Raw genomic sequence first — 12771 nt, 5'->3', positions numbered from 1 at the left:
CCATTGCCATAACAACTGACTTCTTGATAGTGGAGGTGTTTTCAAGACCGGTAATGACTGAGCATACCAATGCCATCGTTGTGCCAGTCAGAGGATGGTCATGCTCAGAAATCTCTATGAGCAATGTGAATCTTTACATCCAAACCACCAGCCCACCCATGACTGCTGAAGAGTTTCCATGTGGATTCAAGCTTTCCAGATACCGTGACATCAACTGTGTCACTTGGGCCCTCCCCATGTCTAAGATCAACAGAAATGTCAATTAAAATAATTATATGAATTTTATATATCATATATTTGCTTTTATCTTTCTTTATGTAAATGTAAAGTTTTTATGTAAACATAAAGAAAGATAAAAGCAAAATGTTCTAAGATAAAAGGGACAACAGAACATCATAAAGATTTTCTGGCAGAGAGGAAAAATGTACTGAAACTCTGAGGGGAAAGAACACCTAAATTTGGAGCATAAAGATGAAAAAAGAAATACTACTCACATATGGCTGGACTCATGTTTTCTATTGGGAGAGGAGACTATTCCCCAGCTGAGTATTCTTTTTAGAATTTCCATTATTATGAACCATAATTTTCAAAGATGTGTGTGTGTGTATATGTATGTTTTTGTGTATATGTATTTTAGTACACACTCAACAAATACCAAAAACATATATACACTACTAGAAGTAGATTTCTTTTTTATTTTATTTTATTTTTTCAGTGTTCCAAGATTCATTGTTTACACACCACACCCAGTGCTCTATGTAATATGTGCCCTCCTTAACACCCACCACCAGGCTCACCCAACCCTTCACACTCCTCCCCTCCAAAACCCTCAGTTTGTTTCTCAGATTTCTTTTCTTATCTACAAGCTGTGATTTCCTAAACAGCAAAAAGAGAAGACAGCCTTTCTCAGAGAATTATTATAAGGACAAAATAAAAAACCATAAATGTAGGTATATCTTTTATAAATTAATAGGCTACTGTTATGGAATCAATACCAGACAATGTTTACTGATGGCTGTTACCTCTACAGTGCCCCGTGTAAGGGGAGCTAGTAGTAATGGCATTAAAGATAAACAGGAATTGAGTCAAAGAGAGATCAGGAAGCTGTTTACCCAGGTTTTAGGATGAGTTAGTGGCCAAACCAAAACTTTGAGCCCTTAAGCTTCCAGCCCATCACTCACCCTGTTACACTCCAATAACCCCATGTTTCTTCATGTGCTGTTTGAGCGTATATGAAGAAAACAAACCCCTTCGCGACAGTGAAGGAAAATTACAGTCGCTCTTTGAAAATAGAGCAATTTTTCAAAAGATGAATGTTATGCACGTGGAAATATGAAAGCCAAGCCACAAGGGAAGGGTTATCTAAGGAACATATATTCCAGTAATAAGGAAGAACTACAAATGTGATTTAAGAATGAGTTGGGGGCACAGAGAGGAAACAAGTGGCAAGAGCATATCATTGAAATGATTCGGGTGAGCCAGATTCTATAAAATGTAAAAAAAAAAAAAAAAAATCTTCAAAATAGGCAGGTTAGACCAATCCCCTTACAAACCTAAAGCTGACTGTTAGTGTTTATGATATGAATTAGAAATCCTACTTTTCTGGGTAAATATAAGCAGATCTATTCCGTATTTGATCATGTGGGGCTCTGTTATCTGCAACCTAGTTACAATGCATTTTCCCACTGATAGGGCTGACCAGGACATGGCCTTGAGGTCAACGTTGAATCACCAAACCTTTAATACAAGGGAAGTACTTCTTGCAGTGTTTTCATCAGTGGAACTCAAGCAGCCACGGGTGGTAAACACAACCATATGTAAATGATGGCAGAAGCATGTATATCCTGTATCCCGTGACATCTAGCTTGGATGCCTGGGTGAAGCTGAAACAGACAAGTCTCTTTCCACATGTTGGTATAAACTGGATAGCTTCCTACCATTGCTGTTCAGGGAATCACCAGGAATCCCTAAAACACTATTCTCCTAGCTGTGCAACCGATCCTCCATTATCCTCCATTCCAGCACAAAATGCTCTGTCGGCTGTTTGAGATGTCTAAAGTATACAGACATTTTAAACTTGAGGTCAAGGTGAAATGCAGGTATTGTAAGTTATATATACTCAAATGATCGTAATTTTTATACTCCTTTCTCCTTTTAACCTTTTTAAGCCAGAAAACATGGACTCTTTTTTGTTACCAGGTGTGCTTCGGTGATGCAGATGTGCTCAAATGGGATTAGCAAATAGGGGCATGATATCCATCTAACACAGAAGTCCCTTGGGTTCATGTGTGACTTTCGGCAGGACATTAAAGTTTTCGAGTGATCTCAATGAAGGGCTACATGATGACCTTTAAACAAAGATCCAGACTTGCACAATGCCTCCATTCAGGGGAAGAAGTGGCAAGAAATTTAGTGGTTTCGAAAACCATCCTCTCCACTCTGTAAAGTTGTCTGGGAAACTGCAAGAACAGAGGAAAAAACCTTAGAGCTTCTGCTCTCCTCCTGAGTTGAAAAGGAAAGAACGTTGACTGATGAAGAAGACAAAACCTGGACCCTATTTTTAAGTTGGCAGAAAGTGAAAGATGGAAGAAAGTGAACTCTATTAGAAGGGACTGACTATAGTAGAAAGATGAAAACCAGAGCCTGAGGATACAGAGTGAAGGATGGAGTTACCGGGATTCTGAAAGCCAGATGGGAGTTGATGGGACCAGGAGTTTTTGGAGGGTTGTTACTGTTCATGTTGGTTCTCCAGCTACAGAGCTGCATAGCTTCTGAGTGACCAGCCCCAACCCCATTTCTCTCACAAACTCTATCATTTTCAGTGTGTGATTCTGCGAAATGAGTCAGAGATCTTCCAAGAACATGGGTGTGGTATTGGAGGACATGGCCGCTCTATCCCCGCCATCTTCTTCACCTGTTCTGGCCTCAGGAAGCAATTCTGTCTTGACTAGTCGCAAGCAAAGTTCTTCTACCTTTCAACAGAAGAACAACAAGTGTTGAGCAACACTGTGGTCAACACAGAAGATTCTGGAAGAAAAGTCTCTCTTTTCCAAGCCCCTTCTCTGGGGTATGGTCACCTGAGAAGTCCTTCTTTTCCCCCTCAGTTGGTATTTTTATGTAGCCCCCATAATTAATGATTAATGTATAATTATTGTACTTAAGACAATGCCTGCCAAATAGCGCAAGCTCAAAAATTGTTGACCAGCATTACCACGACTTTGTTTTCCTCGCACCTTATCCAAATGTGTGGCTTCTTTAAATTATCTGCAATTCTTTAGCATTTCACTTGATATATTTCTACCTGTCCACGTCACGACCTTCCTGGTCCTATCCTATTTCATCTAAGTGGTAATTTTTTTTTTTTAAGATTTTATTGATTTGACAGAGAGAGATCACAAGTAGAGAGAGAGAGGAAGGAGCAGGCTCCCTGCCTAGCAGAGAGCCCAATGCGGGACTCGATCCCAGGACCCTGAGATCATGACCTGAGCCGAAGGCAGAGGCTTAACCCACTGAGCCACCCAGGCAGCCCTAAGTGGTAATTTTTAAGTTTCCTCTCTTTATGAGAGAGGAACATTAGTATTAAAGGGTTATAAAAGCTTCAACACAGTTGATCTTGCTTCTACATTAAAGCTCTGGGAAAAGGATCTTTATTTCTACATGTGGTCATGAGGACTTATCTCACAGCTTCAAAGTAGAGAAGATGACATTTCAGCCAACACAAGTATTTCCTGATGGTGCTACAATATTGTCTTATGGTAACTTTACATGAGAAAGTGTGAACACTTAATGCTTAGCACAGTCTGGCAAAACCAGAATCCTGGGGGTAAATTTCCAGTTGGACATACAGAAATGGCAGGTGGGAGGGAAGAGATGCCTTTTAATTGTTTGAATTTATCACCTATCGGCTATGAAAGTAAAATCATCTCGCCAATGTTTTAAGGATCCAAGGCATTTATATTCAATTTTAGACTATTAAGTCTGTTTTTTAAAAAATATTCCTATATGGCTGAATGTTTAATTTTCACCTCCTGCTTCAATGTTTTGACTGTGAGGAAATACATTTTCAAAGACTAATTGGGTCTCCCTCAGTAGGTACTTCCTTACCTCAATTTTTTTCCCCCAACAAAAAACACTCCAACTGGGCAAATAAATAAAAGAAATCAGAATTCAAATTAGCATAGAAATTCTGTTTGTGTTCAAATAACAAAACACCCTTAAGTCACAAGTGTAGAAGTAGAGAATATAACATTGCAGGCAAATGAAAAGAACTCCACATAACAGAGCTGGCTTCAAAAGGGGCAGTTTTTAAAAAGCACACTTTGAAGGTCTTTAAGAATAATTATTTTGGTTTCTCTGAAAATGAAAACTTCGCTATGAGAACATGCAATATTCACATTCTTGAATCTTTGGGTGAATTAAATTTATCTTAATCATATCCACTGGCAAATGCTTTTGATTGGACTATCTTCCATCATTGTTTGTGACAGCAGCAATAGCTAGATATAATTAGTTACTCCCTTCTACCCCATCATTAAAATTTGCATTGGTGTGGTAGAGGCTCTAGATTTTTAAAAGCTAAGGAAATTGCATAAATTCTCTTCATACATTTCAGAAACTTTGTGAGCCCAACAAAAAAGGGAGCGTTTTCCATCATCCAGCAGGAAGAGAGAATGACGTGTGTTGTTAAATACTTTAGCTGGTGGAGAAGCAGCATTTTATGAACTTGCAAAGGAGCAGATCTTCCACCCCAAATATGTCTCTTTGGCATGGGGATTACTTTAAGCTGGTTATTCTTTTTTTTTTTCCCTGTTTTTTAAAATTCTTTATTCAAATTCAATTTAGTTAACACATAGTGTATGACTAGTTTCGGGGGTAGAATTTAGTAAAACACCCAGTTCTCATTCCAACAAATGCTCTCCTAATGCCCATCACCCAATTACCCCATCTGTCTCCCCTCCTCCCTTCCAGCAACTCTCAGTTTGCCTCCCTGTTTTCATCTTACAGTTTGCCTCCCTGTTTTCATCTTTATTTTTCCTTCCCTTTCCCCTATGTCCCTTTGTTTTGTTTCTTAGATTCTACATATGAGTGAGATCATATAATAATTTTCTTTCTCTGACTGACTAATTTGACTTAGCCTAATACCCTTTAGTTCCATCGATGTCATTGCAAATAGCAGGATTTCATATTCCACTGCATATACATTCCACATCTTCTTTATCTATTCATCTGTCGATTAATATCTGGGCTTTTTCCATAATTTGGCTATTGTGGACATTGCTCCTATAAACCTTGGGGTACGGTTGCCCCTTTGAATCACTATATTTGTATCTTTTGTATAAACACCTAGTAGTAGTTAGTTACTCTTAAGAAACAGCACACACAGGTGAAGTTCTCAAAACTGAGTAAAAGTCACCCTTGCCTAAGAGACACTTATCAGGGGAAACTCCATTTGTAACAGTGTCTCCCTTTCTGTACCAGGAAGAGGGGAATAACCACATTTCTAGAAACTCTTGTCAATGGAAAAAAAAGGCTTAAATTTACAAACAACCTTATCCTTGTTGACTGCTTTTCCTTTCCTGATTCACCACCTCCAGCATCCTTGGTCTTTAGCTGAAGATGGTATTCAAGCTGATGGCTTCGGCCGTTTCAGGAAGTTCCTTTTCTAGGGTCTCTCCCATATATACAGAAAGTATAAAAGATATTAAACTTCTGTTTTTTTCCTCCTTTTAATCTGTTTCATATTAATTTCTTGTTATATTAATTGATATTAATTTAATTACTAGACCAGCCAAAGAATCTAGAAGGTGCAAAGGGGCAAAATTTGCCATCCCAAAGTGTGTCTCTGACATATGGATTATTTTGAAGAAATGGAAGGCTCAGGAAGAAACTCTGACCCTCCCCCTAACTCAATAAAAGAATTTAGATAGAGGAGCTGCTCCAAAAAGTGAGCCATCACCATAGAAAATAATATGAACTAGGTGTGGTGGACAGGGAGGAACTTAGAAAAGTCTGTTAACAATCTTCTCTATGTCCCATTGTTTCTGCCTGACCCAGCAAACACTTGTTTGTCAAACATTTACTCTTTCTCATCTTCCTGTGAATTGTTTTTCTTCCCTTTGAAGTCCCTGATAACCACCTCCTTTTCTTAGCTCTGAATGGTGCACAAGCCGCAATTGCCTGACTCCTTGTAGGTTTCATATTCTTATGGAATGCCCCCTGTACATCTGTAACTAAGTTTTATTTTCTCCTGTTAATTTGTCTCATGTCAATTTAATTCTTAGACAAGCCAAAAAAAAAAAAAACCCAAAAACAAAAAAACAAAAAAAGCCCGCCTTGAATCGCAGGAGAAAATATTTCCTCTTGACAAAGGCGAGAAGGGAAAATTTCCCACCCCCACAAATATTAATGTCACTCTAAAATTCACTTCTTAAGCCTCTTAATTTTAGTAAAAGTACACAGATCATTGCCCTTTCTCTTCTTTTGGCTGTTTTGTCTTCATTTGCTTTTTCTTCTCTGTGACATGTCTTCAAATTTGTAGATTTAAAACCCAAAAGCTAAATAGAAAGTTTACAAGTTCCACTTTTGCTGGCGTAAATCCTGCCTCTAGTTTACAGGGCCATTCTGTTTTTCTTCTGACCTACTATACATACCAGTCGTAACAATTCAGCTATCTAGAGAAGTGCTTCTCGAACCACCTGTGATGAATGACCATTTTTCTAAAAATATCTGATGCATCTCAGATCAAATGTATGTAAAATGCAATAAACACGGATTTCCAAAAAAGAATCAATAAAAAGGCATGCAAAACGCAAGCCCATATTTGTTAGTAGATTAAATAAGTGTAAAAGCACTCTTGTCAAATTTCTCTAAAATTTCTGAAGACTTGCTCTCAATTTCTATAGTGGTCATGGGCAGGAACAGTGTGCTGACCAGCTCTGATGTGCAGACCCCACTAAGTTGCACAGGCTTAAAGTTCGAGCAGTATAGCAAACCGGGTTCCCAAGTACCCAAGTGTATGTAATTTTTTTTTTTTCTTAACGTGGGAGAAAAAGACAGAGATGGACAAATTGAAAGAAAGGAAGGAAAAGAAATTCTCTAGTTTCTTAACCCGAAGATGAAGGCTATCAAGCTGATCCCTTTCGCTGTGAAAGAAATTGGTTAAAGAAGACACAAAGGAAGAATGGAAAGTGAATGGAGAGGGAAGAAGCAAACACAATCCTGGGGAATGAAAAGAAAGTAGCGAAGCTGAATTCAGAACAGAACCAGCTTTGAGGCAAGGAGGAGAGGAAGAGGGCTCCAAGAACACATCTCAGCTATTCTTAAGGAAAAGAGAACATAGGGAAGTCATGTGCCACCCAGTCCTTTGGCCAAGGGCTGCATCTATCCCATCTCATTAAGTCCTCCCAAAAATAAAGACCCACAGAAACACAGAAAACAGCTCATCAAAGGGTCCACAAACAACATCTGACGGAGCTAAAGGGTATATGAATTTTTCACATTCAGGCTCTAATAAAGGCAATGCTCTAAAACCAACATTTTCCAAACATGTGGACCCATTATGATACCAAAACATTGTATATGCACCCCAGTATGCAAGTGTGATGTTCTGTGTGCACACGTGCATTACACACGCACACACATACATAGACACAGAACTTCCACGAGGAAATATGTGTCCCTATTTTTTCTTATCAAGTGTATGTATATTATACTCACGTTTCCTATTCTGCTGTTTCATTTTGTGACATACAGACGAAAATGAATGCTGGACACAACCGACAACTGATTCCATAGCCCACGGATGCTTAAAATCATACCGCAACTCCTGTCCCAATAACCCGAACAAATAAGATCTACACTGTGCTCTGCCGCCTTCATAAAAGAGCTTTGTATTTTTAATTTGTAATTTTAAATTTGATCTTATCCTTCAAATACCAAAATACCAGATTACATCCCTCCTCCTGCTCCCTCGGCCAATACCAACAATAGTCCTAAAAAATATGTCTTTTCTGATGAGAAATGAGGAAGTTGAAAGCCTGTGGAGAAATAAATGATCTTAGGGAGCAAAGCTCCAAGGGAACAAAGTCTCTGTAGGGAGCTGCCACCATCACTTTAAAAACACTTATTAGCATCCATTTCAGCCCAATGGAACCACATCTGTAGCCACATCCATATTCCATAGACCAGATGACATGCATCTTTCTTCAGCTCCTGGGTCTTCTATGCCCCTCTTAAAAAATGTACAAACTCTGGTACAAACATGAAATACTTATTTTGCAACCACTAGCAAGTACAACCTTAATTGAAAGAAAAATTCTTTTTACCCAAATATCATATCCACCTCTCTATTTTGCCCTCTCTCTTGTCTTTCTCTTGGATTCTCCAATATTATTTATCAGGTGCACTAATTTTGGCCATGGTCCTAATATGCTGGTGAACATACATTAAGATGGTAAAGAAGTAACACCATATCACAGGAAAGCCCCAGCAAAACTGTGTAACTACGCCATTTCCTCAATTCCCCGGTCCAGGTGTCACTTTCATTGGGAGAGGAGGGGATGTGGAAGGGAACTTCTTACAAGTCCGACCAGCTAGTACCCAGCACTCTGTTCTTCCCAAGGGAATGCCACAGCAATAGGTGCTATAAAATTAATAATAAGCATAGCTAAAGCCTAGCATACACCTAAATAGTAAGCATCATGAGCATAGCATATACGGAAAATGTGCGTAAAACACTTGCTTCAAGATACTTGTACTGAAGACCCAAAACATGCAGTTGTCAGCTTAGTGATTCACGGCATAACTGAGTGGGTATTTTTATTATTTACTGTTCATAGAGATACTGAGCTGCCCCAAATAAATTCACGCTCCTTACCTGGTCAGTTTTAGCCACAGTGGGATATATCTGAGTGACCATTATATACCGGGCATTTTGAGAACTGTGAACAATAAAACCTGAACCAATTCCTCCAGCAAGAAATTTCACAGCTGTAATCATATTTTAGATATTTCAGCACGGAAAGAAAAAAAATGCACAGAATTAACAAATCTGATCCATTAAGTTGACCAATATTTACATAAACCACAATCTCAAGGGCCTGTAAAATTTGTGGATTTATAACTGTTAACCAGTGGGGCTCCACAGTGGCTCAGTTGCTAAGCGTCTGCCTTCGGCTCAGGTCATGATCCCAGGGTCCTGGGATCAAGCCCCGGGTGGGGCTCCCTGCTCAGTGGGAAGCCTGCTTCTCCCTCTCCCACTCCCCCTGCTTCTGTTCCCTCTCTTGCTCTCTCTCTGTCAAATAAATAAAATCTTAAAAAAGAGGAGGGGGGCGCCTGGGTGGCTCACTGGGTTAAGGCTCTGCCTTTGGCTCAGGTCATGATCTCAGGGTCCTGGGATATAGCCCCACATCAGGCTCTCTGCCTATTTGTGATCTCTCTCTCTGTCAAATAAATAAATAAAATCTTAAAAAAAATAGAACTGCCAACCAGTAACTGTTTTAAAAAAGAGTTTTGAGACAGGGAGGAAAAATAAAATAGATAAAAACAGAGAGGGAGACAAATCCTAAGAGACTCTTAATCATTGGAAACAAACAGGGTTGCTGGAGGGGACATGGGGGTGAATGGGGTAACTGGGTGATAGACATTGGGGAGGGCACATGATGGAAGGAGCACTGGGTGTCGTATGCAACTGATGAATCACTAAATTCTACCACTGAAATTAATAATACACTGCATAGGGGCGCCTAGGTGGCTCAGTTGTTAAGTGTCTGCCTTCAGCTCAGGATATGATCCCAGGGTCCTAGGATTGAGCCCCCACATCGGGCTCCCTGCTCAGAGGGAAGTCTGCTCCCATGCCCCCTGCTTGTGTTCCCTCTCTCACTGTCTCTCTCTCTCTCTCTGTCAAATAAACAAAATCTTTAAAAGTAAAATAATAATAATAATAATACACTATATATTAACTAACTTGACTTTAAATAAAACATTTTTTTAAAAAGAAGGCATGAAGAGACTCAGAGCAAACAGAGGGTACTCTGGGGGTTCCATTCAGAGAAGTACTGTGCTCTCCTTTCATAAGAAAAGTAAAGCTTTACTGAGTATTAACTCACGTTGCATTATGTCATCCAAACTGCTTGCCTGACTTAGCTGGAAAATACTACGTGTGTGCTTTATAATTTCTAAGTAAAAAACAAATAGAGTAAAGCAAACAAACCCTTTTAACTATCTGCTGACGCTAATGACTGTATCTTGGGAAATAAGCCACATGTACAATGGGGAAGTGACAGGTATACTGTTCAGAACTTTCTTAAGAGACTGCTTAATTTCCCATACGTCAGGTTTTTCATTGATTGACATCTTTAGAAATGAGTTCGTTTTTGTTCTAAATCTCAGAACGACACAAACCGTCACAATATAAGCATCTACCACAATTACTGTTGATTTAGAGATGATTTTTTTTCACATGTGTATCTGTTAACAGGCTAAACCATGTCTTGCTTTAAGAAGAAATTATACAGTTAAGCTTCTATATAAAATGTAAATCAAACTTAACTGTTTAAAAAATGCATCAACTTTGACATTTTCAGTTTACCAGACGCCTGCTGGTGGTGCTCAAGAGGAGTTCAGCTAAATCATTCTTTGTCATAAAAAATATTTCCCAAAACACTCTAAGGGTTCTGTTAACAACCATGATTGAGAGCTCCCCATAATCCTGGGGAAGGAGCCGAAGATTTTGCTTAAGATGTTTCATCTTGGGCTGGGGACAGAAATTTGGAGCCAAGCAGGGACGTTTGATCAGAGGACAGAGGAAGGAGTTATCGAAACTCGACAAGGTGAGTCAGGAGGGGAAATTATACTGGCCTCCACATTGAACTGATGATACAATATCAAATTTAGAAGTGATCAAAACAGTCTGGAATTCAAGGAATCTGTTGGATTAATTAAGCAGCAACAACATCAAGATACCAATAAATAAATAACAAATGATATGAAGAGACAATTTGCATCAGCAAAAATACAATTAGTGAAGAGACGTCTGGGAAAAATATTCATCTTCACCACTAAGTCATGAAATTTAAAATAAAGCAAATGTCGGTTACAATTTGAAATGGAAGCTTCTTAGATATGTAAAACTTTCCCAACTACACGTGTGTGAGGTTCTGGTGAAGCTCTCGCCCGTGTTCAGAAAGGAAGCCCTATCACTGGATATAGAATTCCAGTAGTGAAGACCATAAAGACAGTCATACTCTTTGCCCTTTTAGGGAAGGTTGGGAGAGAAACCTACAAATCTTAACTTAGCATTATGTGACCTTATGAAAAGCAGTCTACACTTGAGCTGACTCATGGACAGTGGGGAAAAAAGAACACCTTGTTTGAATGACCTTCTGGAGGCCAGGGGGACTAGTGACGATCAAGTTCTCATCCTGTTGCAGGATAGGACACAGGGGCCCCCTGAGCTTGTTGGGGAGTTGAGCTCTGCAGCCACACAGCCTGTGTTTGGATAGTGACTCAGCCATGTACTGGATGCCACTGAGCCAACTCCACTATGCCTCAGTTTCCTAACCTAGGATGTAAGGATAAAACTGTTCCTATCTCAAAGAGGCTGTTCAGTGATTAAATGAGATAATTCACATAGAATCTTTCTCAGCAGGGTGCCTGGCACATACACAGTAGGCATGTGCCAAAGTGTGGCTAAATGTATTTGGCCTTGGCTTAGCCTGCTGAAATAGCTGGGTGACTAGTTCAAGGTCGTTATGTGTATCAGTGATCACATGATTACACAGCCTGCCCCCATCCATATCTATTCAATGTAATGAGGTCAGCAATATAAACCAAGTCTGCCACTTGGATTTATTTTCAATATCTTAACATTAATTTTCAAATATACATAATCATTCGGATATTACTCAGGGTGAAATATCTAAACATTAAAAAAATGTTAAGTTTTACCAAGTCCACTGAAATACAAATGTACATTTTTTTATTACAAGAGTAAAATGCAGGGCACCTGGGTGGCTCTGTTGGTTAACCCTCCGACTCCTGATTTGGGCTCAGGTCATGATCTCAGGGTCGTGATATCAAACCCCATGACTGGCTCCATGCTCAGCGTGGACTCTGCTTGAAATTCTCTCTCTCCCTCTGCATCTGCCCTTCCCCTGCTCGTGTGTGCTCTCTCTCTCTCTCTTTATATCAAAATAAATAAATAAAATCTCAAAACAATAAAATGCTACACTAATTAATGGGAATTGTGAAAGCTATTAATTGCACTTATAATACTATTAAAAACTTTCAAATAGTTACATAGGTAAATATATCAGCTATTCATATGACGAGTAACAACAGCAAACATATGTATAATATTTAATATGCACTGGCATTCTTCTAAGTGCTGTACCTGCAGTAACCCTTTTAAATCTTACAGAAGACAAGAAAGCTGAGGTGTACAGAGGCAGAGGTTAAGTAACTTGTTCAAGGTCTTGCAGCTAGTTAAGTGGCAGATGTGAGATACGGCCTCAGGCAAATATGAACCATGTGGCCTCTCAGTTTTGAAGCTGTACTTAAGTTAGATTTTATTTTATTTTTAGATAATTTTAGGAAGAACATTATACCCTCTTGAGTCAATACCTATATACCACATATAGTATATACAGTGTGTATTTTATATATATACAAATATACATATATACATACATACATACATGTATATATGTGTATATATACAAATATATGTATACATAGGTATACATATATACAAATATATGTATATATATTATA

The 12771-nt window shown here is 38.9% G+C and overlaps 1 protein-coding gene across 10 annotated transcripts in view; it reads right to left on the bottom strand.

Moving 5' to 3' along the window:
* Nucleotides 1-12771, bottom strand: part of PTPRM (protein tyrosine phosphatase receptor type M) — a 765571-nt gene that overhangs the window by 474637 nt on the left and 278163 nt on the right. The gene's annotated exons all lie outside the window — the stretch shown is intronic.

This window comes from Lontra canadensis, unplaced genomic scaffold (genome assembly GCF_010015895.1).
Source record: "Lontra canadensis isolate GAN:19392208 unplaced genomic scaffold, GSC_riverotter_1.0 scaffold57, whole genome shotgun sequence".
Classification (NCBI taxonomy): domain Eukaryota; kingdom Metazoa; phylum Chordata; class Mammalia; order Carnivora; family Mustelidae; genus Lontra; species Lontra canadensis.
Note: the sequence above shows the minus strand (reverse complement) of the source record. Positions and strands in the feature narration are given on the sequence as shown.